Source organism: Pseudorca crassidens, chromosome 2, assembly GCF_039906515.1.
Source record: "Pseudorca crassidens isolate mPseCra1 chromosome 2, mPseCra1.hap1, whole genome shotgun sequence".
Lineage (NCBI taxonomy): Eukaryota > Metazoa > Chordata > Mammalia > Artiodactyla > Delphinidae > Pseudorca > Pseudorca crassidens.
The window spans coordinates 186,368,662-186,393,945 of record NC_090297.1 but is presented as its reverse complement, the minus strand read 5'-3'; the positions used below and the strand labels follow the sequence as shown (position 1 = coordinate 186,393,945).

At 43.9% G+C, this 25,284-nt stretch overlaps 1 long non-coding RNA gene across 1 annotated transcript in view; it reads right to left on the bottom strand.

The window, feature by feature from the left end:
• LOC137212312 (uncharacterized) overlaps positions 1-25,284 on the bottom strand; it is a 120,475-nt gene that overhangs the window by 55,888 nt on the left and 39,303 nt on the right. Inside the window, exons 2-3 of the long non-coding RNA XR_010937444.1 lie at positions 16,766-16,851; positions 7,294-7,375 (exon numbers count right to left, since the gene is read on the bottom strand). This is a non-coding gene — a long non-coding RNA (uncharacterized lncRNA). The remainder of the gene's footprint in view (positions 1-7,293; positions 7,376-16,765; positions 16,852-25,284) is intronic.

Here is a 25,284-nt window from a genome sequence, read left to right as displayed (position 1 = left end):
AGACGTGTTCAAATATGTCTCAGTTTTCGTCCCCTGGTACTCGGGTGTAACATTCCAGATGCTTTACTAACACTCTCCCGACTTGGAGAGTCAGTGCCTTTAACCTCCTGTTTGGCCCAGTTTGCAATTTCTGCGGAAGATGAACAGGAATAGGGTGGACCAATGAGAGACTAGCTGGAGGTGTCTGGACGGGCAAATTTAACTCTCATTTCCCACCAGGAAGAGGAATTAACCAAAGGCTCAGCGTGCCATGCCGGAACCAGATTAGGGCCTGAAGCAATCCTGCGGTGTTGTGGCCAGCTCACAAGAAAGCGAGTTGAAGAAAGGAGCTCAGGGGCACTGTAATTCACAAACCTGCAGACTTATAAATGACAGCTATCGTCCAAAAATATACTGAAGTAAGGATGCCAAGAGGAATTGAAAGCGGGGCAGAATTGCAGGAAACCGATTTCAGGAGGTAAACTGGAATTGCTTTGAAAGCATAGGAAAAGAGGCAGAACGTCCACAATGATGCACTTGGCCAAAAAGGGCGTATGCGTTTTTTCCTGAATGTATTCAGGAAAAAACGCATACGCCCTTTTTGGCCAACCAAGCAAGCTTGCAAAGGAAATCTGCACTACAATGAAGTCTCACTTCCCCCCAGTCAAAAGGGCCATCTGAAAAAAGTGTAAAATCCAGAAAGGCAGGACAGGCCATGGAGAACTGGGAGCCTTGTTATGCTGATGGGCGGGATGTAAATTGTCAACAGCCACACAGGTGAAGTGTATGGTGTTTCCTGAAACATCTAAAACACAAAGCAACAGAGCCTAGGGCACTTCCACATATGGTCCTATAGCTTAGGGAAATTAAAATCAAAAAGACACAGCCACCCCAAAGTTTGGGACGGCTCTGTTTACAAGAACCTCGTTTACAGTACAAGTTCAATATCGCAAAGAACGAAAAATGGATAAAGAAGTTGTGGTACTTACGTACAATGCAATATCACTCAGCAATGAAATCTATGTCATCAGGCCCGTAGCAGCATAATGACTGGATTCAGGTATGATGATTCTAACAGAAATAAGTCACACAGAAAAAGAAACATCGTAAGATATCAGTAATACATGGAATGTAAACTTGGCTACACAGGAACTGAATTACAAAACAGAACAGGGTCTCAAATTTAGAAAACCAACTTATGCTTGCTTAAGGGGAAAGGTGAGTTGGGGTGCTGCATAAAACCAGAGTTTGAAATGAGCACAGATAAAGTTCCTTAAGCCAAATATGGAATAGACAAGAGCTACTCCTTGCTCAACGAAATGGACTCAACACCCCATATTAAACGCCTAAGGATGTACCTGACTAGTAAGTATCTGAAAACCTATGGATTGCTATGTCTCCGATAGAGAATCAAGCGTGTGTACAGGGGCATAAACGCAGCAGTGAAGGGATTGGAGAGGTTCGGTGAGCAAATGAAGACCCTTTGAAGTCATATTGCATGGTTCCCATTCCACGGGTCTCAACTCTCCAGGTTTCAGGGATTCTTCCTTCAGCTAAAACATGCATGTGGAACCCAGAGTATGATCCACCGTGTGATCGGGAGCCGTGTTCAAATATGTCTCAGTTTTCATCCCCTGGTACTCGGGTGCAACATTCCAGACTCTTTACTAACACTCTCCCGACTTGGAGAGTCAGTGCCTTTAACCTCCTGTTTGGCCCAGTTTGCAATTTCTGCGGAAGATGAACAGGAATAGGGAGAACCAATGAGAGACTAGCTGGAGGTGTCTGGACGGGCAAATTTAACTCTCATTTCCCACCAGGAAGAGGAATTAACCAAAGGCTCAGCGTGCCGTGCCGGAACCAGATTAGGGCCTGAAGCAATCCTGCGGTGTTGCGGCCAGCTCACAAGAAAGCGAGTTGAAGAAAGGAGCTCAGGGGCACTGTAATTCACAAACCTGCAGACTTATAAATGACAGCTATCGTCCAAAAATATACTGAAGTAAGGCTGCCAAGAGGACTTGAAAGCGGGGCAGAATTGCAGGAAACCGATTTCAGGAGGTAAACTGGAATTGCTTTGAAAGCATAGGAAAAGAGGCAGAACGTCCACAATGATGCACTTGGCCAAAAACGGCGTATGCGTTTTTTCCTGAATGTATTCAGGAAAAAACGCATACGCCCTTTTTGGCCAACCAAGCAAGCTTGCAAAGGAAATCTGCACTACAATGAAGTCTCACTTCCCCCCAGTCAAAAGGGCCATGTGAAAAAAGTGTAAAATCCAGAAAGACAGGACAGGCCATGGAGAACTGGGAGCCTTGTTATGCTGATGGGCGGGATGTAAATTGTCAACAGCCACACAGGTGAAGTGTATGGTGTTTCCTGAAACATCTAAAACACAAAGCAACAGAGCCTAGGGCACTTCCACATATGGTCCTATAGCTTAGGGAAATTAAAATCAAAAAGACACAGCCACCCCACAGTTTGGGACGGCTCTGTTTACAAGAACCTCATTTACAGTACAAGTTCAATATCGCAAAGAACGAAAAATGGATAAAGAAGTTGTGGTACTTACGTACAATGCAATATCACTCAGCAATGAAATCTATGTCATCAGGCCCGTAGCAGCATAATGAGTGGATTCAGGTATGATGATTCTAACAGAAATAAGTCACACAGAAAAAGAAACATCGTAAGATATCAGTAATACATGGAATGTAAACTTGGCTACACAGGAACTGAATTACAAAACAGAACAGGGTCTCAAATTTAGAAAACCAACTTATGCTTGCTTAAGGGGAAAGGTGAGTTGGGGTACTGCATAAAACCAGAGATTGAAATGAGCACAGATAAAGTTCCTTAAGCCAAATATGTAATAGACAAGAGCTACTCCTTGCTCAACGAAATGGACCCAACACCCCATATTAAATGCCTAAGAATGTACCTGACTATTAAGTATGTTAAAACCTCTGGATTGCTATGTCTCCAAAAGAGAATCAAGCGTGTGTACAGGGGCATAAACGCAGCAGTGATAGTATTGGAGAGGTTCGGTGAGCAAATGAAGACCCTTTGAAGTCATATTGCATGGTTCCCATTCCACGGGTCTCAACTCTCCAGGTTTCAGGGATTCTTCCTTCAGCTAAAACATGCATGTGGAACCCAGAGTATGATCCACCGTGTGATCGGGAGCCGTGTTCAAATATGTCTCAGTTTTCATCCCCTGGTACTCGGGTGCAACATTCCAGACTCTTTACTAACACTCTCCCGACTTGGAGAGTCAGTGCCTTTAACCTCCTGTTTGGCCCAGTTTGCAATTTCTGCGGAAGATGAACAGGAATAGGGAGAACCAATGAGAGACTAGCTGGAGGTGTCTGGACGGGCAAATTTAACTCTCATTTCCCACCAGGAAGAGGAATTAACCAAAGGCTCAGCGTGCCGTGCCGGAACCAGATTAGGGCCTGAAGCAATCCTGCGGTGTTGCGGCCAGCTCACAAGAAAGCGAGTTGAAGAAAGGAGCTCAGGGGCACTGTAATTCACAAACCTGCAGACTTATAAATGACAGCTATCGTCCAAAAATATACTGAAGTAAGGATTCCAAGAGGAATTGAAAGCGGGGCAGAATTGCAGGAAACCGATTTCAGGAGGTAAACTGGAATTGCTTTGAAAGCATAGGAAAAGAGGCAGAACGTCCACAATGATGCACTTGGCCAAAAACGGCGTATGCGTTTTTTCCTGAATGTATTCAGGAAAAAACGCATACGCCCTTTTTGGCCAACCAAGCAAGCTTGCAAAGGAAATCTGCACTACAATGAAGTCTCACTTCCCCCCAGTCAAAAGGGCCATCTGAAAAAAGTGTAAAATCCAGAAAGACAGGACAGGCCATGGAGAACTGGGAGCCTTGTTATGCTGATGGGCGGGATGTAAATTGTCAACAGCCACACAGGTGAAGTGTATGGTGTTTCCTGAAACATCTAAAACACAAAGCAACAGAGCCTAGGGCACTTCCACATATGGTCCTATAGCTTAGGGAAATTAAAATCAAAAAGACACAGCCACCCCAAAGTTTGGGACGGCTCTGTTTACAAGAACCTCGTTTACAGTACAAGTTCAATATCGCAAAGAACGAAAAATGGATAAAGAAGTTGTGGTACTTACATACAATGCAATATCACTCAGCAATGAAATCTATGTCATCAGGCCCGTAGCAGCATAATGAGTGGATTCAGGTATGATGATTCTAACAGAAATAAGTCACACAGAAAAAGAAACATCGTAAGATATCAGTAATACATGGAATGTAAACTTGGCTACACAGGAACTGAATTACAAAACAGAACAGGGTCTCAAATTTAGAAAACCAACTTATGCTTGCTTAAGGGGAAAGGTGAGTTGGGGTACTGCATAAAACCAGAGATTGAAATGAGAACAGATAAAGTTCCTTAAGCCAAATATGTAATAGACAAGAGTTACTCCTTGCTCAACGAAATGGACCCAACACCCCATATTAAATGCCTAAGAATGTACCTGACTATTAAGTATCGTAAAACCTCTGGATTGCTATGTCTCCAAAAGAGAATCAAGCGTGTGTACAGGGGCATAAACGCAGCAGTGATAGTATTGGAGAGGTTCGGTGAGCAAATGAAGACCCTTTGAAGTCATATTGCATGGTTCCCATTCCACGGGTCTCAACTCTCCAGGTTTCAGGGATTCTTCCTTCAGCTAAAACATGCATGTGGAACCCAGAGTATGATCCACCGTGTGATCGGGAGCCGTGTTCAAATATGTCTCAGTTTTCATCCCCTGGTACTCGGGTGCAACATTCCAGACTCTTTACTAACACTCTCCCGACTTGGAGAGTCAGCGCCTTTAACCTCCTGTTTGGCCCAGTTTGCAATTTCTGCGGAAGATGAACAGGAATAGGGAGAACCAATGAGAGACTAGCTGGAGGTGTCTGGACGGGCAAATTTAACTCTCATTTCCCACCAGGAAGAGGAATTAACCAAAGGCTCAGCGTGCCGTGCCGGAACCAGATTAGGGCCTGAAGCAATCCTGCGGTGTTGCGGCCAGCTCACAAGAAAGCGAGTTGAAGAAAGGAGCTCAGGGGCACTGTAATTCACAAACCTGCAGACTTATAAATGACAGCTATCGTCCAAAAATATACTGAAGTAAGGATGCCAAGAGGAATTGAAAGCGGGGCAGAATTGCAGGAAACCGATTTCAGGAGGTAAACTGGAATTGCTTTGAAAGCATAGGAAAAGAGGCAGAACGTCCACAATGATGCACTTGGCCAAAAACGGCGTATGCGTTTTTTCCTGAATGTATTCAGGAAAAAACGCATACGCCCTTTTTGGCCAACCAAGCAAGCTTGCAAAGGAAATCTGCACTACAATGAAGTCTCACTTCCCCCCAGTCAAAAGGGCCATCTGAAAAAAGTGTAAAATCCAGAAAGACAGGACAGGCCATGGAGAACTGGGAGCCTTGTTATGCTGATGGGCGGGATGTAAATTGTCAACAGCCACACAGGTGAAGTGTATGGTGTTTCCTGAAACATCTAAAACACAAAGCAACAGAGCCTAGGGCACTTCCACATATGGTCCTATAGCTTAGGGAAATTAAAATCAAAAAGACACAGCCACCCCAAAGTTTGGGACGGCTCTGTTTACAAGAACCTCGTTTACAGTACAAGTTCAATATCGCAAAGAACAAAAAATGGATAAAGAAGTTGTGGTACTTACGTACAATGCAATATCACTCAGCAATGAAATCTATGTCATCAGGCCCGTAGCAGCATAATGAGTGGATTCAAGTATGATGATTCTAACAGAAATAAGTCACACAGAAAAAGAAACATCGTAAGATATCAGTAATACATGGAATGTAAACTTGGCTACACAGGGACTGAATTACAAAACAGAACAGGGTCTCAAATTTAGAAAACCAACTTATGCTTGCTTAAGGGGAAAGGTGAGTTGGGGTACTGCATAAAACCAGAGATTGAAATGAGCACAGATAAAGTTCCTTAAGCCAAATATGTAATAGACAAGAGCTACTCCTTGCTCAACGAAATGGACCCAACACCCCATATTAAATGCCTAAGAATGTACCTGACTATTAAGTATGTTAAAACCTCTGGATTGCTATGTCTCCAAAAGAGAATCAAGCGTGTGTACAGGGGCATAAACGCAGCAGTGATAGTATTGGAGAGGTTCGGTGAGCAAATGAAGACCCTTTGAAGTCATATTGCATGGTACCCATTCCACGGGTCTCAACTCTCCAGGTTTCAGGGATTCTTCCTTCAGCTAAAACATGCATGTGGAACCCAGAGTATGATCCACTGTGTGATCGGGAGACGTGTTCAAATATGTCTCAGTTTTCCTCCCCTGGTACTCGGGTGCAACATTCCAGACGCTTTACTAACACTCTCCCGACTTGGAGAGTCAGTGCCTTTAACCTCCTGTTTGGCCCAGTTTGCAATTTCTGTGGAAGATGAACAGGAATAGGGAGAACCAATGAGAGACTAGCTGGAGGTGTCTCGACGGGCAAATTTAACTCTCATTTCCCACCAGGAAGAGGAATTAACCAAAGGCTCAGCGTGCCGTGCCGGAACCAGATTAGGGCCTGAAGACATCCTGAGGTGTTGCGGCCAGCTCACAAGAAAGCGAGTTGAAGAAAGGAGCTCAAGGACACTGTAATTCACAAACCTGCAGACTTATAAATGACAGCTATCGTCCAAAAATATACTGAAGTAAGGCTGCCAAGAGGACTTGAAAGCGGGGCAGAATTGCAGGAAACCAATTTCAGGATGTAGACTGGAATTGCATTGAAAGCATAGGAAAAGAGGCAGAACGTCCACAATGATGCACTTGGCCAAAAAGGGCGTATGCGTTTTTTCCTGAATATATTCAGGAAAAAAACGCATACGCCCTTTTTGGCCAACCAAGCAAGCTTGCAAAGGAAATCTGCACTACAATGAAGTCTCACTTCCCCCCGGTCAAAAGGGCCATCTGAAAAAAGTGTAAAATCCAGAAAGGCAGGACAGGCCATGGAGAACTGGGAGCCTTGTTATGCTGATGGGCGGGATGTAAATTGCCAACAGCCACTCGGGAGAAGTGTATGGTGTTTCCTGAAACATCTAAAACACAAAGCAACAGAGCCTAGGGCACTTCCACTTATGGTCCTATAGCTTAGGGAAATTAAAATCAAAAAGACACAGCCACCCCAAAGTTTGGGATGGCTCTGTTTACAAGAACCTCGTTTATGGTACAAGTTCAATATCGCAAAGAGCGAAAAATGGATAAAGAAGTTGTGGTACTTACGTACAATGCAATATCACTCAGCAATGAAATCTATGTCATCAGGCCCATAGCAGCATAATGAGTGGATTCAGGTATGATGATTCTAACTGAAATAAGTCACACAGAAAAAGAAACATCATAACATATCACTAATACACGGAATGTAAACTTGGCTACACAGGAACTGAATTACTAAAAACAACAGGGTCTCAAATTTAGAAAACCAACTTATGCTTGCTTAAGGGGAAATGTGAGTTGCGGTGCTGCATAAAACCAGAGATTGAAATGAGCACAGATAAATTTCCTTAAGCCACATATGTAATAGACAAGAGCTACTCATTGCTCAACGAAATGGACTCAACACCCCATATTAAATGCCTAAAAATGTACCTGAGTAGTAAGTATCTGAAAACCTATGGATTGCTATGTCTCCGAAAGAGAATCAAGCGTGTGTACAGGGGCATAAATGCAGCAGTGAAAGGATTGGAGAGGTTCGGTGAGCAAATGAAGACCCTTTGAAGTAATATTGCATGGTACCCATTCAACGGGTCTCAACTCTCCAGGTTTCAGGGATTCTTCCTTCAGCTAAAACATGCATGTGGAACCCAGAGTATGATCCACCGTGTGATCGGGAGACGTGTTCAAATATGTCTCAGTTTTCGTCCCCTGGTACTCGGGTGCAACATTTCAGACGCTTTACTAACACTCTCCCGACTTGGAGAGTCAGTGCCTTTAACCTCCTGTTTGGCTCAGTTTGCAATTTCTGGGAAGATGAATAAGAATAGGGAGAAGCAATGAGAGACTAGCTGGAGGTGTCTGGACGGGCAAATTTAATTCTCATTTCCCACCAGGAAGAGGAATTAACCAAAGGCTCAGCGTGCCGTGCCGGAACCAGATTAGGGCCTGAAGCAATCCTGCGGTGTTGCGGCCAGCTCACAAGAAAGCGAGTTGAAGAAAGGAGCTCAGGGGCACTGTAATTCACAAACCTGCAGACTTATAAATGACAGCTATCGTCCAAAAATATACTGAAGTAAGGCTGCCAAGAGGACTTGAAAGCGGGGCAGAATTGCAGGAAACCGATTTCAGGAGGTAAACTGGAATTGCATTGAAAGCATAGGAAAAGAGGCAGAACGTCCACAATGATGCACTTGGCCAAAAAGGGCGTATGCGTTTTTTCCTGAATGTATTCAGGAAAAACGCATACGCCCCTTTTTGGCCAACCAAGCAAGCTTGCAAAGGAAATCTGCACTACAATGAAGTCTCACTTCCCCCCAGTCAAAAGGGCCTTCTGAAAAAAGTGTAAAATCCAGAAAGTCAGGACAGGCCATGGAGAACTGGGAGCCTTGTTATGCTGATGGGCGGGATGTAAATTGCCAACAGCCAATCGGGAGAAATGTATGGTGTTTCCTGAAACATCTAAAACACAAAGCAACAGAGCCTAGGACACTTCCACTTATGGTCCTATAACTTAGGGAAATTAAATTCAAAAAGACACAGCCACCCCAAAGTTTGGGACGGCTCTGTTGACAAGAACCTCGTTTACGGTACAAGTTCAATATCACAGACAGTGAAAAATGGATAAAGAAGTTGTGGTACTTACGTACAATGCAATATCATTCAGCAATGAAATCTATGTCATCAGGCCCGTAGCAGCATAATGAGTGGATTCAGGTATGATGATTCTAACTGAAATAAGTCACACAGAAAAAGAAACATCATAAGATATTACTAATACATGGAATGTAAACTTGGCTACACAGGAACTGAACTGCAAAACAGAACAGGGTCTCAAATTTAGAAAACCAACTTATGCTTGCTTAAGGGGAAAGGTGAGTTGGGGTGCTGCATAAAACCAGAGATTGAAATGAGCACAGATAAAGTTCATTAAGCCAAATATGTAATAGACAAGAGCTACTCCTTGCTCAACGAAATGGACTCAAAACCCCATATTAAATGCCTAAGAAGGTATCTGACTAATAAGTATCTTAAAACCTATGGATTGCTATGTCTCCAAAAGAGAATCAAGAATGTGTACAGGGGCATAAACGCAGCAGTGATAGGATTGGAGAGGTTCGGTGAGCAAATGAAGACCCTTTGAAGTCATATTGCATGATACCCATTCCAGGGGTCTCAACTCTCCAGGTTTCAGCGATTCTTCCTTCAGCGAAAACATGCATGTGGAACCTAGAGTATGATCAACCATGTGATCGGGAGACGTGTTCAAATATGTCTCAGTTCTCGTCCCATGGTACTCGGGTGCAACATTCCAGACGCTTTACTAACACTCTCCCGACTTGGAGAGTCAGGACCTTTAACCTCCTGTTTGGTCCAGTTTGCAATTTCTGCGGAAGATGAACAGGAATAGGGAGAACCAATGAGAGACTAGCTGGAGGTGTCTGGACGGGCAAATTTAACTCTCATTTCCCACCAGGAAGAGGAATTAACCAAAGGCTCAGCGTGCCGTGCCGGAACCAGATTAGGGCCTGAAGCAATCGTGCGGTGTTGCGGCCAGGTCACAAGAAAGAGAGTTGAAGAAAGGAGCTCAAGGGCACTGTAATTCACAAACCTGCAGACTTATAAATGACAGCTATCGTCCAAAAATATACTGAAGTAAGGCTGCCAAGAGGACTTGAAAGCGGGGCAGAATTGTAGGAATCCGATTTCAGGAGGTAGACTGGAATTGCCTTGAAAGCATAGGAAAAGAGGCAGAACGTCCACAATGATGCACTTGGCCAAAAAGGGCGTATGCGTTTTTTCCTGAATATATTCAGGAAAAAACGCATACGCCCTTTTTGGCCAACCAAGCAAGCTTGCAAAGGAAATCTGCACTACAATGAAGTCTCACTTCCCCCCGGTCAAAAGGGCCATCTGAAAAAAGTGTAAAATCCAGAAAGGCAGGACAGGCCATGGAGAACTGGGAGCCTTGTTATGCTGATGGGCGGAATGTACATTGCCAACAGCCACTCGGGAGAAGTGTATGGTGTTTCCTGAAACATCTAAAGAACAAAGCAACAGAGCCGAGGGCACTTCCACTTATGGTCCTATAGCTTAGGGAAATTAAATTCAAAAAGACACAGCCACCCCAAAGTTTGGGACGGCTCTGTTGACAAGAACCTCGTTTACGGTACAAGTTCAATATCGCAAAGAGCGAAAAATGGATAAAGAAGTTGTGGTACTTACGTACAATGCAATATCACTCAGCAATGAAATCTACGTCATCAGGCCCGTAGCAGCATAATGAGTGGATTCAGGTATGATGATTCTAACTGAAATAAGTCACACAGAAAAAGAAACATCATAAGATATCACTAATACACGGAATGTAAACTTGGCTACACAGGAACTGAATTACAAAAGAGAACAGGGTCTCAAATTTAGAAAACCAACTTATGCTTGCTTAAGGGGAAAGGTGAGTTCGGGTGCTGCATAAAACCAGAGATTGAAATGAGCACAGATAAAGTTCCTTAAGCCAAATATGTAATAGACAAGAGCTACTCATTGCTCAACGAAATGGACTCAACACCCCATATTAAACGCCTAAGAATATACCTGACTAGTAAGTATCTGAAAACCTATGGATTGCTATGTCTCCGAAAGAGAATCAAGCGTGTGTACAGGGGCATAAACGCAGCAGTGAAAGGATTGGAAAGTTTTGGTGAACAAATGAAGACCCTTTGAAGTCATATTGCATGGTACCCATTCCACGGGTCTCAACTCTCCAGGTTTCAGGGATTCTTCCTTCAGCTAAAACATGCATGTGGAACCCAGAGTATGATCCACCGTGTGATCGGGAGACGTGTTCAAACATGTCTCAGTTTTCGTCCCCTGGTACTCGGGTGCAACATTTCAGACGCTTTACTAACACTCTCCTGACTTGGACAGTCAGTGCCTTTAACCTCCTGTTTGGCCCAGTTTGCAATTTCTGCGGAAGATGAACAGGAATAGGGAGAACCAATGAGAGACTAGCAGGAGGTATCTGGACGGGCAAATTTAACTCTCATTTCCCACCAGGAAGAGGAATTAACCAAAGGCTCAGCGTGCTGTGCCGGAACCAGTTTAAGGCCTGAAGCAATCGTGCGGTGTTGCGGCCAGCTCACAAGAAAGAGAGTTGAAGAAAGGAGCTCAAGGGCACTGTAATTCACAAACCTGCAGAGTTATAAATGACAGCTATCGTCCAAAAATATACTGAAGTAAGGCTGCCAAGAGGACTTGAAAGAGGAGTAGAATTGCAGGAAACCGATTTCAGGAGGTAGATTGGAATTGCATTGAAAGCATAGGAAAAGAGGCAGAACGTCAACAATGATGCATTGGGCCAAAAAGGGCGTATGCGTTTTTTCCTGAATATATTCAGGAAAAAACGCATACGCCCTTTTTGGCCAACCAAGCAAGCTTGCAAAGGAAATCTGCACTACAATGAAGTCTCACTTCCCCCCGGTCAAAGGGCCATCTGAAAAAAGTGTAAAATCCAGAAAGGCAGGACAGGCCATGGAGAACTGGGAGCCTTGTTATGCTGATGGGCGGGATGTAAATTGCCAACAGCCACTGGGGAGAAGTGTATGGTGTTTCCCGAAACATCTAAAACACAAAGCAACAGAGCCTAGAGCACATCCACATATGGTCCTATAGCTTAGGGAAATTAAAATGAAAAAGACACAGCCACCCCAAAGTTTGGGACGGCTCTGTTTACAAGAACCTCGTTTACGGTACAAGTTCAATATCGCAAAGAGCGATAAATGGATAAAGAAGTTGTGGTACTTACGTACAATGCAATATCACTCAGCAATGAAATCTATGTCATCAGGCCCGTAGCAGCATAATGAGTGGATTCAGGTATGATGATTCTAACTGAAATAAGTCACACAGAAAAAGAAACATCATAAGATATCACTAATACACGGAATGTAAACTTGGCTACACAGGAACTGAATTCCAAAACAGAACAGGGTCTCAAATTTAGAAAACCAACTTATGCTTGCTTAAGGGGAAAGGTGAGTTGGGGTGCTGCATAAAACCAGAGATTGAAATGAGCACAGATAAAGTTCCTTAAGCCAAATATGTAATAGACAAGAGCTACTCCTTGCTGAACGAAATGGACTCAACACCCCATATTAAACGCCTAAGAATGTACCTGACTAGTAAGTATCTGAAAACCTATGGATTCCTATGTCTCCGAAAGAGAATCAAGCGTGTGTACAGGGGCATAAACACAGCAGTGAAAGGATTGGAAAGGTTCGGTGAGCAAATGAAGACCCTTTGAAGTCATATTGCATGGTACCCATTCCACGGGTCTCGCCTCTCCAGGTTTCAGGGATTCATCCTTCAGCTAAAACATTCATGTGGAACCAAGAGTGTGATCAACCGTGTGATCGGGAGACGTGTTCCACTATGTCTCAGGTTCGTCCCCTGGTACTCGGGTGCCACATTCCAGACACTTTACTAACTCTCTCCCGACTTGGAGAGTCAGTGCCTTTAACCTCCTGTTTGGCCCACTTTGCAATTTCTGCGGAAGATGAACAGGAATAGGGAGAACCAATGAGAGACTAGCTAGAGGTGTTTGGACAGGCAAATTTAACTCTCATTTCCCACCAGGAAAAGGAATTAACCAAAGGCTCAGCGTGCCTTGCTGGAACCAGATTAGGACCTGAAGCAATCCTGCGGTGTTGCGGCCAGCTCACAAGAAAGCAAGTTGAAGAAAGGAGCTCTGGGGCACAGTAATTCACAAACCTGCAGAGTTATAAATGACAGCTATCGTCCAAAAATATACTGAAGTAAGGTTGCCAAGAGGACTTGAAAGCGGGGCAGAATTGCAGGAAACCGATTTCATGAGGTAAACTGGAATTGCATTGAAAGCATAGGAAAAGAGGCAGAACGTCCACAATGATGCACTTGGGCAAAAAGGGCGTATGCGTTTTTTCCTGAATATATTCAGGAAAAAACGCATACGCTCTTTTTGGCCAACCAAGCAAGCTTGCAAAGGAAATCTGCACTACAATGAAGTCTCACTTCCCCACGGTCAAAAGGGCAATCTGAAAAAAGTATAAAATCCAGAAAGGCTGGACAGGCCATGGAGAACTGGGCGCCTTGTTATGCTGATGGGCGGGATGTAAATTACCAACAGCCACTCGGGAGAAGTGTATGGTGTTTCCTGAAACATCTAAAACACAAAGCAACAGAGCCTAGGGCACTTCCACTTATGGTCCTATAGCTTAGGGAAATTAAAATCAAAAAGACACAGCCACCTCAATGCTTGGGATGGCTCTGTTCACAAGAACCTCGTTTATGGTACAAGCTCAATATCGCAAAGAGTGAAAAATGGATAAAGAAGTTGTGGTACTTACGTACAATGCAATATCACTCAGCAATGAAATCTATGTCATCAGGCCCGTAGCAGCATAATGAGTGGATTCAGGTATGATGATTCTAACTGAAATAAGTCACACAGAAAAAGAAACATCATAAGATATCACTAATACACGGAATGTAAACTTGGCTACACAGGAACTGAATTACAAAACAGAACAGGGTCTCAAATTTAGAAAACCAACTTATGCTTGCTTAAGGGGAAAGGTGAGTTGGGGTGCTGCATAAAACCAGAGATTGAAATGAGCACAGATAAAGTTCCTTAAGCCAAATATGTAATAGACAAGAGCTACTCCTTGCTCAACGAAATGGACTCAACATCCCATATTAAACGCCTAAGAATGTACCTGACTAGTAAGTATCTGAAAACCTATGGATTGCTATGTCTCCGAAAGAGCATCAAGCGTGTGTACAGGGGCATAAACACAGCAGTGAAAGGATTGGAAAGGTTCGGTGAGCAAATGAAGACCCTTTGAAGTCATATTGCATGGTACCCATTCCACGGGTCTCAACTCTCCAGGTTTCAGGGATTCATCCTTCAGCTAAAACATGCATGTGGAACCAAGAGTGTGATCAACCGAGTGATCGGGAGACGTGTTCCACTATGTCTCAGTTTCATCCCCTGGTACTCGGGTGCCACATTCCAGACGCTTTACTAACACTCTCCCGACTTGGAGAGTCAGTGCCTTTAACCTCCTGTTTGGCCCAGTTTGCAATTTCTGCGGAAGATGAAAAGGAATAGGGAGAACCAATGAGAGACTAGCTGGAGGTGTCTGAACGGGCAAATTTAACTCTCATTTCCCACCAGGAAAAGGAATTAACCAAAGGCTCAGCGTGCCTTGCTGGAACCAGATTAGGACCTGAAGCAATCCTGCGGTGTTGCGGCCAGCTCACAAGAAAGCAAGTTGAAGAAAGGAGCTCTGGGGCACAGTAATTCACAAACCTGCAGAGTTATAAATGACAGCTATCGTCCAAAAATATACTGAAGTAAGGCTGCCAAGAGGACTTGAAAGCGGGGCAGAATTGCAGGAAACCGATTTCAGGAGGTAAACTGGAATTGCATTGAAAGCATAGGAAAAGAGGCAGAACGTCCACAATGATGCACTTGGCCAAAAAGGGCGTATGCGTTTTTTCCTGAATATATTCAGGAAAAAACGCATACGCCCTTTTTGGCCAACCAAGCAAACTTGGAAAGGAAATCTGCACTACAATGAAGTCTCACTTCCCCCTGGTCAAAAGGGCCATCTGAAAAAAGTGTAAAATCCAGAAAGGCAAGACAGGCCATGGAGAACTGGGAGCCATGTTATGCTGAAGGGCGGGATGTAAATTGTCAACAGCCACTCGGGAGAAGTGTATGGTGTTTCCTGAAACATCTAAAACACAAAGCAACAGAGCCTAGGGCACTTCCACTTATGGTCCTATAGCTTAGGGAAATTAAAATCAAAAAGACACAGCCACCCCAAAGTTTGGGACGGCTCTGTTTACAAGAACCTCGTTTACGGTACAAGTTCAATATCGCAAAGAGCGAAAAATCGATAAAGAAGTTGTGGTTCTTACGTACAATGCAATATCACTCAGCAATGAAATCTATGTCATCAGACCCGTAGCAGCATAATGAGTGGATTCAGGTATGATGATTCTAACTGAAATAAGTCACACAGAAAAAGAAACATCATAAGATATCCCTAATACACGGAATGTAAACTTGGCTACACAGGAACTGATTTACAAAACAGAAAAGGGTCTCAAATTTAGAAAACCAACTTATGCTTGCTTAAGGGGAAAGGTGAGTTGGGGTGCTGCATAAAACCAGAGATTGAAATGAGCACAGATAAAGTTCCTTAAGCCAAATATGGAATAGACAAGAGCTACTCCTTGCTCAACGAAATGGACTCAACACCCCATATTAAATGCCTAAGAATGTACCTGACTAGTAAGTATCTGAAAACCTATGGATTGCTATGTCTCCGAAAGAGAATCAAGCGTGTGTACAGGGACATAAACACAGCAGTGATAGGATTGTAGAGGTTCAGTGAGCAAATGAAGACCCTTTGAAGTCATATTGCATGGTACCCATTCCACGGGTCTCAACTCTCCAGGTTTCAGGGATTCTTCCTTCAGCTAAAACATGCCTGTGGAACCCAGAGTATATTCCACCGTGTGATCGGGAAGCGTGTTCAAATGTGTCTCAGTTTTCGTCCCCTGGTACTCGGGTGCAACATTCCAGACACTTAACTAACACTCTCCCCACTTGGAGAGTCAGTGCCTTTAACTTCCTGTTTTGCCCAGTTTTCAATTTCTGTGGAAGATGAACAGGAATAGGGAGAACCAATGAGAGACTAGCTGGAGGTGTCTGGACGGGCAAATTTAACTCTCATTTCCCACCAGGAAGAGGAATTAACCAAAGGCTCAGCGTGCCGTGCTGGAACCACACTACGGCCTGAAGCAATCCTGCGGTGTTGCGGCCAGCTCACAAGAAAGCGAGTTGAAGAAAGGAGCTCAGGGGCACTGTCATTCACAAACCTGCAGAGTTATAAATGACAGCTATCGTCCAAAAATACATTGAAGTAAGGCTGCCAAGAGGACGTGAAAACGGGGCAGAATTGCAGGAAACCGATTTCAGGAGGTAGACTGGAATTGCATTGAAAGCATAGGAAAAGAGGCAGAACGTCCACAATGATGCACTTGGATAAAAAGGGCGTATGTGTTTTTTCCTGAATATATTCAGGAAAACACGCATACGCCCTTTTTGGACAACCAAGCAAGCTTGCAAAGAAAATCTGCACTAAAATGAAGTCTCACTTCCCCTTGGTCAAAAGGGCCATCTGAAAAAAGTGTAAAATCCAGAAAGACAGGACAGGCCCTGGAGAACTGGGAGCCTTGTTATGCTGATGGGCGGGATGTAAATTGCAAAAAGGCACTCTGGAGAAGTGTATGGTGTTTGTTGAAACATCTACAAAACAAAGCAACAGAGCCTAGGGCACTTCCACTTATGGTCCTATAGCTTAGGGAAATTAAAATCAAACAGACACAGCCACCCCAATGTTTGGGACGGCTCTGTTTACAAGAACCTCGTTTATGGTACAAGTTCAATATCGCAGAAAGTGAAAAATGGATAAAGAAGTTGTGGTACTTACGTACAATGCAATATCACTCAGCAATGAAATCTATGTCATCAGGCACGTAGCAGCATAATGAGTGGATTCAGGTATGATGATTCTAACTGAAATAAGTCACACAGAAAAAGAAACATCATAAGATATCACTAATACACGGAATGTAAACTTGGATACACAGGAACTGAATTACAAAACAGAACAGGGTCTCAAATTTAGAAAACCAACTTATGCTTGCTTAAGGGGAAAGGTGAGTTGGGGTGCTGCATAAAACCAGAGATTGAAATGAGCACAGATAAAATTCCTTAAGCCAAATATGTAATAGACAAGAGCTACTCCTTGCTCAAAGAAATGGACTCAACACTCCATATTAAACGCCTAAGAATGTACCTGACTAGTAAGTATCTGAAAACCTATGGATTGCTATGTCTCCGAAAGAGAATCAAGCGTGTGTTCAGGGGCATAAACGCAGCAGTGATAGGATTGGAGAGGTTTGGTGAGCAAATGAAGACCCTTTGAAGTCATATTGCATGGTACCCATTCCACGGGTCTCAACTCTCCAGGTTTCAGGGATTCTTCCTTCAGCTAAAACATGCATGTGGAACCCAGAGTATATTCCATCGTGTGATCGGGAAACGTGTTCAAATGTGTCTCAGTTTTCCTCCCCTGATACTCGGGTGCAACATTCCAGACGCTTTACTAACACTCTCCCGACTTGGAGAGTCAGTGCCTTTAACCTCCTGTTTGGCCCAGTTTGCAATTTCTGTGGAAGATGAACAGGAATAGGGAGAACCAATGAGAGACTAGCTGGAGGTGTCTGGACGGGCAAATTTAACTCTCATTTCCCACCAGGAAGAGGAATTAACCAAAGGCTCAGCGTGCTGTGCCGGAACCAGATTAGGGCCTGAAGCAATCCTGCGGTGTTGCGGCCAGCTCACAAATAATCGAGTTGAAGAAAGGAGCTCAGGGGCACTGTCATTCACAAACCTGCAGAGTTATAAATGACAGCTATCGTCCAAAAATATACTGAAGTAAGGCTGCCAAGAGGACTTGAAAGCGGGGCAGAATTGCAGGAAACCGATTTCAGGAGGTAGACTGGAATTGCATTGAAAGCATAGGAAAAGAGGCAGAACATCCACAATGATGCACTTGGCCAAAAACGGCGTATGCGTTTTTTCCTGAATATATTCAGGAAAAAAACGCATACGCCCTTTTTGGCCAACCAAGGAAGCTTGCAAAGAAATCTGCACTACAATGAAGTCTCACTTCCCCCCGGTCAAAAGGGCCATTTGAAAAAAGTGTAAAATCCAGAAAGGCAGGACAGGCCATGGAGAACTGGGAGCCTTGTTATGCTGATGGGCGGGATGTAAATTGCCAAGAGCCACTTGGGAGAAGTGTATGGTGTTTCCTGAAACATCTAAAACACAAAGCAACAGAGCCTAGGGCACTTCCACTTATGGTCCTATAGCTTAGGGTAATTAAAATCAAAAAGACACAGCCACCCCAAAGTTTGGGACGGCTCTGTTTACCAGAACCTCGTTTTCGGTACAAGTTCAATATCGCAGAAAGTGAAAAATGAATAAAGAAATTGTGGTACTTACCTACAATTCAACATCACTCAGCAATGAAATCTATGTCATAAGGCCCGTAGCAGCATAATGAGTGGATTCAGGTATGATGATTCTAATTGAAATATGTCACACAGAAAAAGAAACATCATAAGATATCACTAATACACGGAATGTAAACTTGGCTACACAGGAACTGAATTCCAAAACAGAACAGGGTCTCAAATTTAGAAAACCAACTTATGCTTGCTTAAGGGGAAAGGTGAGTTGGGGTGTTGCATAAAACCAGAGATCGAAATGAGCACAGATAAAGTTCCTTAATCCAAATATGGAATAGACAAGAGCTACTCCTTGCTCAACGAAATGGACTCAACACCCCATATTAAACGCCTAAGAATGTACCTGACTAGTAAGTATCTTAAAACCTATGGATTGCTATGTCTCCGAAAGAGAATCAAGCGTGTGTACAGGGGCATAAACGCAGCAGTGATAGGATTGGAGAGGTTCGGTGAGCAAATGAAGACCCTTTGAAGTCATATTGCATGGTACCCATTCCAAGGGTCTCAACTCTCCAGGTTTAAGGGATTCTTCCTTCAGCTAAAACATGCATGTGGAACCCAGAGTATGATCCACCGTGTGATCGGGAGACGTGTTCAAATATGTCTCAGTTTTCGTCCCCTGGTACTCGGGTGCAACATTCCAGACGCTTTACTAACACTCTCCCCACTTGGATAGTCAGTGCCTTTAACTTCCTCTTTGGCCCAGTTTGCAATTTCTGTGGAAAATGAACAGGAATAGGGAGAAACAATGAGAGACTAGCTGGAGGTGCCTGGACGGACAAATTTAACTCTCTTTTCCCACCAGGAAGAGGAATTAACCAAAGGCTCAGCATGCCGTGCCGGAACCACACTAGGGGCTGAAGCCATCCTGCGGTGTTGCGGCCAGCTCACAAGAAAGCGAGTTGAAGAAAGGAGCTCAGGGGCACTGTAATTCACAAACCTACAGAGTTATAAATGACAGCTATCGTCCAAAAATATACTGAAGTAAGGCTGCCAAGAGGACTTGAAAGCGGGGCAGAATTGCAGGAAACCGATTTCAGGAGGTAGACTGGAATTGCATTGAAAGCATAGGAAAAGAGGCAGAACGTCCACAATGATGCACTTGGCCAAAAAGGGCGTATGCGTGTTTTCCTGAATATATTCAGGAAAAAACGCATACGCCCTTTTTGGCCAACCAAGCAAGCTTGCAAAGGAAATCTGCACTACAATGAAGTCTCACTTCCCCCCGGTCAAAAGGGCCATCTGAAAAAAGTGTAAAATCCAGAAAGGCAGGACAGGCCATGGAGAACTGGGAGCCTTGTTATGCTGATGGGCGGGATGTAAATTGCCAACAGACACTCGGGAGAAGTGTATGGTGTTTCCTGAAACATCTAAAAAACAAAGCAACAGAGCCTAGGGCTCTTCCACTTATGGTCCTATAGATTAGGGAAATTAAAATCGAAAAGACACAGCCACCCCAAAGTTTGGGACGCCTCTGGTTGCAAGAACCTCATTTACCGTACAAGTTCAATATCACAGAAAGTGAAAAATGGATAAAGAACTTGTGGTACTTACGTACAATGCAGTATCACTCAGCAATGAAATCTATGTCATCAGGCCCGTAGCAGCATAATGAGTGGATTCAGGTACGATGATTCTAACTGAAATAAGTCACACAGAAAAAGAAACATCATAAGATATCACTAATACACGGAATGTAAACTTGGCTACACAGGAACTGAATTCCAAAACAGAACAGGGTCTCAAATTTAGAAAACCAACTTATGCTTGCTTAAGGGGAAAGGTGAGTTGGGGTGCTGCATAAAACCAGAGATTGAAATGAGCACAGATAAAGTTCCTTAAGCCAAATATGGAATAGACAAGAGCTACTCCTTGCTCAACGAAATGGACTCAACACCCCATATTAAACGCCTAAGTATGTACCTGACTTCTAAGTATCCTAAAAGCTATGGATTGCTATGTCTCCAAAAGAGAATCAAGCGTGTGTACAGGGGCATAAACGCAGCAGTGATAGGATTGGAGAGGTTCGGTGAGCAAATGAAGACCCTTTGAATTCACATTGCATGGTACCCATTCCACGGGTCTCAACTCTCCAGGTTTCAGGGATTCTTCCTTCAGCTAAAACATGCATGTGGAACCCAGAGTATGATCCACCGTGTGATCGGGAGACGTGTTCAAATATGTCTCAGTTTTCGTCCCCTGGTACTCGGGTGCAACATTCCAGACGCTTTACTAACACTCTCCCCACTTGGATAGTCAGTGCCTTTAACTTCCTCTTTGGCCCAGTTTGCAATTTCTGTGGAAAATGAACAGGAATAGGGAGAAACAATGAGAGACTAGCTGGAGGTGCCTGGACGGACAAATTTAACTCTCTTTTCCCACCAGGAAGAGGAATTAACCAAAGGCTCAGCATGCCGTGCCGGAACCACACTAGGGCCTGAAGCCATCCTGCGGTGTTGCGGCCAGCTCACAAAAAAGCGAGTTGAAGAAAGGAGCTCAGGGGCACTGTAATTCAGAAACCTGCAGACTTATAAATGACAGCTATCGTCCAAAGATATACTGAAGTAAGTCTGCCAATAGGACTTGAAAGCGGGGCAGAATTGCAGGAAACCGATTTCAGGAAGTAGACTGGAATTGCATTGAAAGCATAGGAAAAGAGGCAGAACGTCCACAATGATGCACTTGGCCAAAAAGGACGTATGTGTTTTTTCCTGAATATATTCAGGAAAAAACGCATACGCTCTTTTTGGCCAACCAAGCAAGCTTGCAAAGGAAATCTGCACTACAATGAAGTCTCACTTCCCCCCGGTCAAAAGGGCCATCTGAAAAAAGTGTAAAATCCAGAAAGGCAGGACAGGCCATGGAGAACTGGGAGCCTTGTTATGCTGATGGGCGGGATGTAAATTGCCAAGAGCCACTTGGGAGAAGTGTATGGTGTTTCCCGAAACATCTAAAACACAAAGCAACAGAGCCTAGGGCACTTCCACTTATGGTCCTGTAGCTTAGGGAAATTAAAATCAAAAAGACACAGCCACCCCAAAGTTTGGGACGGCTCTGTTTACAAGAACCTCATTTACGGTACAAGTTCAATATCGCAGAAATTGAAAAATGGATAAAGAAATTGTGGTACTTACCTACAATTCAACATCACTCAGCAATGAAATCTATGTCATAAGGCCCGTAGCAGCATAATGAGTGGATTCAGGTATGATGATTCTTATTGAAATATGTCACACAGAAAAAGAAACATCATAAGATATCACTAATACACGGAATGTAAACTTGGCTACAAAGGAACTGAATTACAAAACAGAACAGGGTCTCAAATTTAGAAAACCAACTTATGCTTGCTTAAGGGGAAAGGTGAGTTGGGGTGCTGCATAAAACCAGAGATTGAAATGAGCACAGATAAAATTCCTTAAGCCAAATATGGAATAGACAAGAGCTACTCCTTGCTCAACGAAATGGACTCAACACCCCATATTAAACGCCTAAGAATGTACCTGACTAGTAAGTATCTTAAAACCTATGGATTGCTATGTCTCCGAAAGAGAATCAAGCGTGTGTACAGGGGCATAAACGCAGCAGTGATAGGATTGGAGAGGTTCGGTGAGCAAATGAAGACCCTTTGAAGTCATATTGCATGGTTCCCATTCCACGGGTCTCAACTCTCCAGGTTTCAGCGATTCTTCCTTCAGCTAAAACATGCATGTGGAACCCAGAGTATGATCCACCGTGTGATCGGGAGACGTGTTCAAATATGTCTCAGTTTTCGTCCCCTGGTACTCGGGTGCAACATTCCAGACGCTTTACTAACACTCTCCAGACTTGGAGAGTCAGTGCCTTTAACCTCCTGTTTGGCCCAGTTTGCAATTTCTGCGGAAGATGAACAGAAATAGGGAGGACCTATGAGAGACTAGCTGGAGGTGTCTGCACGGGCCAATTTAACTCTCATTTCCCACCAGGAAGAGGAATTAACCAAAGGCTCAGCGTGCCGTGCCGGAACCAGATTAGGGCCTGAAGCAATCCTGCGGTGTTGCGGCCAGCTCACAAAAAATCGAGTTGAAAAAAGGAGCTCAGGGGCACTGTAATTCACAAACCTGCAGACTTATAAATGACAGCTATCGTCCAAAAATATACTGAAGTAAGGCTGCCAAGAGGACTTGAAAGTGGGGCAGAATTGCAGGAAACCGATTTCAGGAGGTAGACTGGAATTGCATTGAAAGCATAGGAAAAGAGGCAGAACGTCCACAATGATGCACTTGGCCAAAAAGGGCGTATGCGTTTTTTCCGGAATATATTCAGGAAAAAACGCATACGCCCTTTTTGGCCAACCAAGCAAGCTTGCAAAGGAAATCTGCACTACAATGAAGTCTCACTTCCCCCCGGTCAAAAGGGCCATCTGAAAAAAGTGTAAAATCCAGAAAGGCAGGAGAGGCCATGGAGAACTGGGAGCCTTGTTATGCTGATGGGCGAGATGTAAATTGCCAACAGCCACTCCGGAGAAGTGTATGGTGTTTCCCGAAATATCTAAAACACAAAGCAACAGAGCCTAGGGCACTTCCACTTATGGTCCTATAGCTTAGGGAAATTAAAATCAAAAAGACACAGCCACCCCAAAGTTTGGGACGTCTCTGTTTACAAGAACCTCGTTTACGGTACAAGTTCAATATCGCAGAAAGTGAAAAATGGATAAAGAAATTGTGGTACTTACCTACAATGCACTATCACTCAGCAATGAAATCTATGTCATCAGGCCCGTAGCAGCATAATGAGTGGATTCAGGTATGACGATTCTCACTGAAATAAGTCACACAGAAAAAGAAACATCATAAGATATCACTAATACATGGAATGTAAACTTGGCTACACAGGAACTGAATTCCAAAACAGAACAGGGTCTCAAATTTAGAAAACCAACTTATGCTTGCTTAAGGGGAAAGGTGAGTTGGGGTGTTGCATAAAACCAGAGATCGAAATGAGCACAGATAAAGTTCCTTAATCCAAATATGTAATAGACAAGAGCTACTCCTTGCTCAACGAAATGGACTCAACACCCCATATTAAACGCCTAAGAATGTACCTGACTAGTAAGTATCTTAAAACCTGTGGATTGCTATGTCTCCGAAAGAGAATCAAGCGTGTGTACAGGGGCATAAACGCAGCAGTGATAGGATTGGAGAGGTTCGGTGAGCAAATGAAGACCCTTTGAAGTCATATTGCATGGTACCCATTCCACGGGTCTCAACTCTCCAGGTTTAAGGGATTCTTCCTTCAGCTAAAACATGCATGTGGAACCCAGAGTATGATCCACCGTGTGATCGGGAGACGTGTTCAAATATGTCTCAGTTTTCGTCCCCTGGTACTCGGGTGCAACATTCCAGACGCTTTACTAACACTCTCCCCACTTGGATAGTCAGTGCCTTTAACTTCCTCTTTGGCCCAGTTTGCAATTTCTGTGGAAAATGAACAGGAATAGGGAGAAACAATGAGAGACTAGCTGGAGGTGCCTGGACGGACAAATTTAACTCTCTTTTCCCACCAGGAAGAGGAATTAACCAAAGGCTCAGCATGCCGTGCCGGAACCACACTAGGGCCTGAAGCCATCCTGCGGTGTTGCGGCCAGCTCACAAAAAAGCGAGTTGAAGAAAGGAGCTCAGGGGCACTGTAATTCAGAAACCTGCAGACTTATAAATGACAGCTATCGTCCAAAGATATACTGAAGTAAGGCTGCCAAGAGGACTTGAATGTGGGGCAGAATTGCAGGAAACCGATTTCAGGAGGTAGACTGGAATTGCATTGAAAGCATAGGAAAAGAGGCAGAACGTCCACAATGATGCACTTGGCCAAAAAGGGCGTATGCGTTTTTTCCGGAATATATTCAGGAAAAAACGCATACGCCCTTTTTGGCCAACCAAGCAAGCTTGCAAAGGAAATCTGCACTACAATGAAGTCTCACTTCCCCCCGGTCAAAAGGGCCATCTGAAAAAAGTGTAAAATCCAGAAAGGCAGGACAGGCCATGGAGAACTGGGAGCCTTGTTATGCTGATGGGTGGGATGTAAATTGCCAACAGACACTCGGGAGAAGTGTATGGTGTTTCCTGAAACATCTAAAAAACAAAGCAACAGAGCCTAGGGCTCTTCCACTTATGGTCCTATAGATTAGGGAAATTAAAATCGAAAAGACACAGCCACCCCAAAGTTTGGGACGCCTCTGGTTACAAGAACCTCATTTACCGTACAAGTTCAATATCACAGAAAGTGAAAAATGGATAAAGAACTTGTGGTACTTACGTACAATGCAGTATCACTCAGCAATGAAATCTATGTCATCAGGCCCGTAGCAGCATAATGAGTGGATTCAGGTACGATGATTCTAACTGAAATAAGTCACACAGAAAAAGAAACAGCATAAGATATCACTAATACACGGAATGTAAACTTGGCTACACAGGAACTGAATTCCAAAACAGAACAGGGTCTCAAATTTAGAAAACCAACTTATGCTTGCTTAAGGGGAAAGGTGAGTTGGGGTGCTGCATAAAACCAGAGATTGAAATGAGCACAGATAAAGTTGCTTAATCCAAATATGGAATAGACAAGAGCTACTCCTTGCTCAACGAAATGGACTCAACACCCCATATTAAACGCCTAAGAATGTACCTGACTAGTAAGTATCTTAAAACCTATGGATTGCTATGTCTCCAAAAGAGAATCAAGCGTCTGTACAGGGGCATAAACGCAGCAGTGATAGGATTGGAGAGGTTCGGTGAGCAAATGAAGACCCTTTGAAGTCATATTGCATGGTACCCATTCCACGGGTCTCAACTACCCAGGTTTAAGGTATTCTTCCTTCAACAAAAACATGCATGTGGAACCCAGAGTATGATCAACCGTGTGACCGGGAGACGTG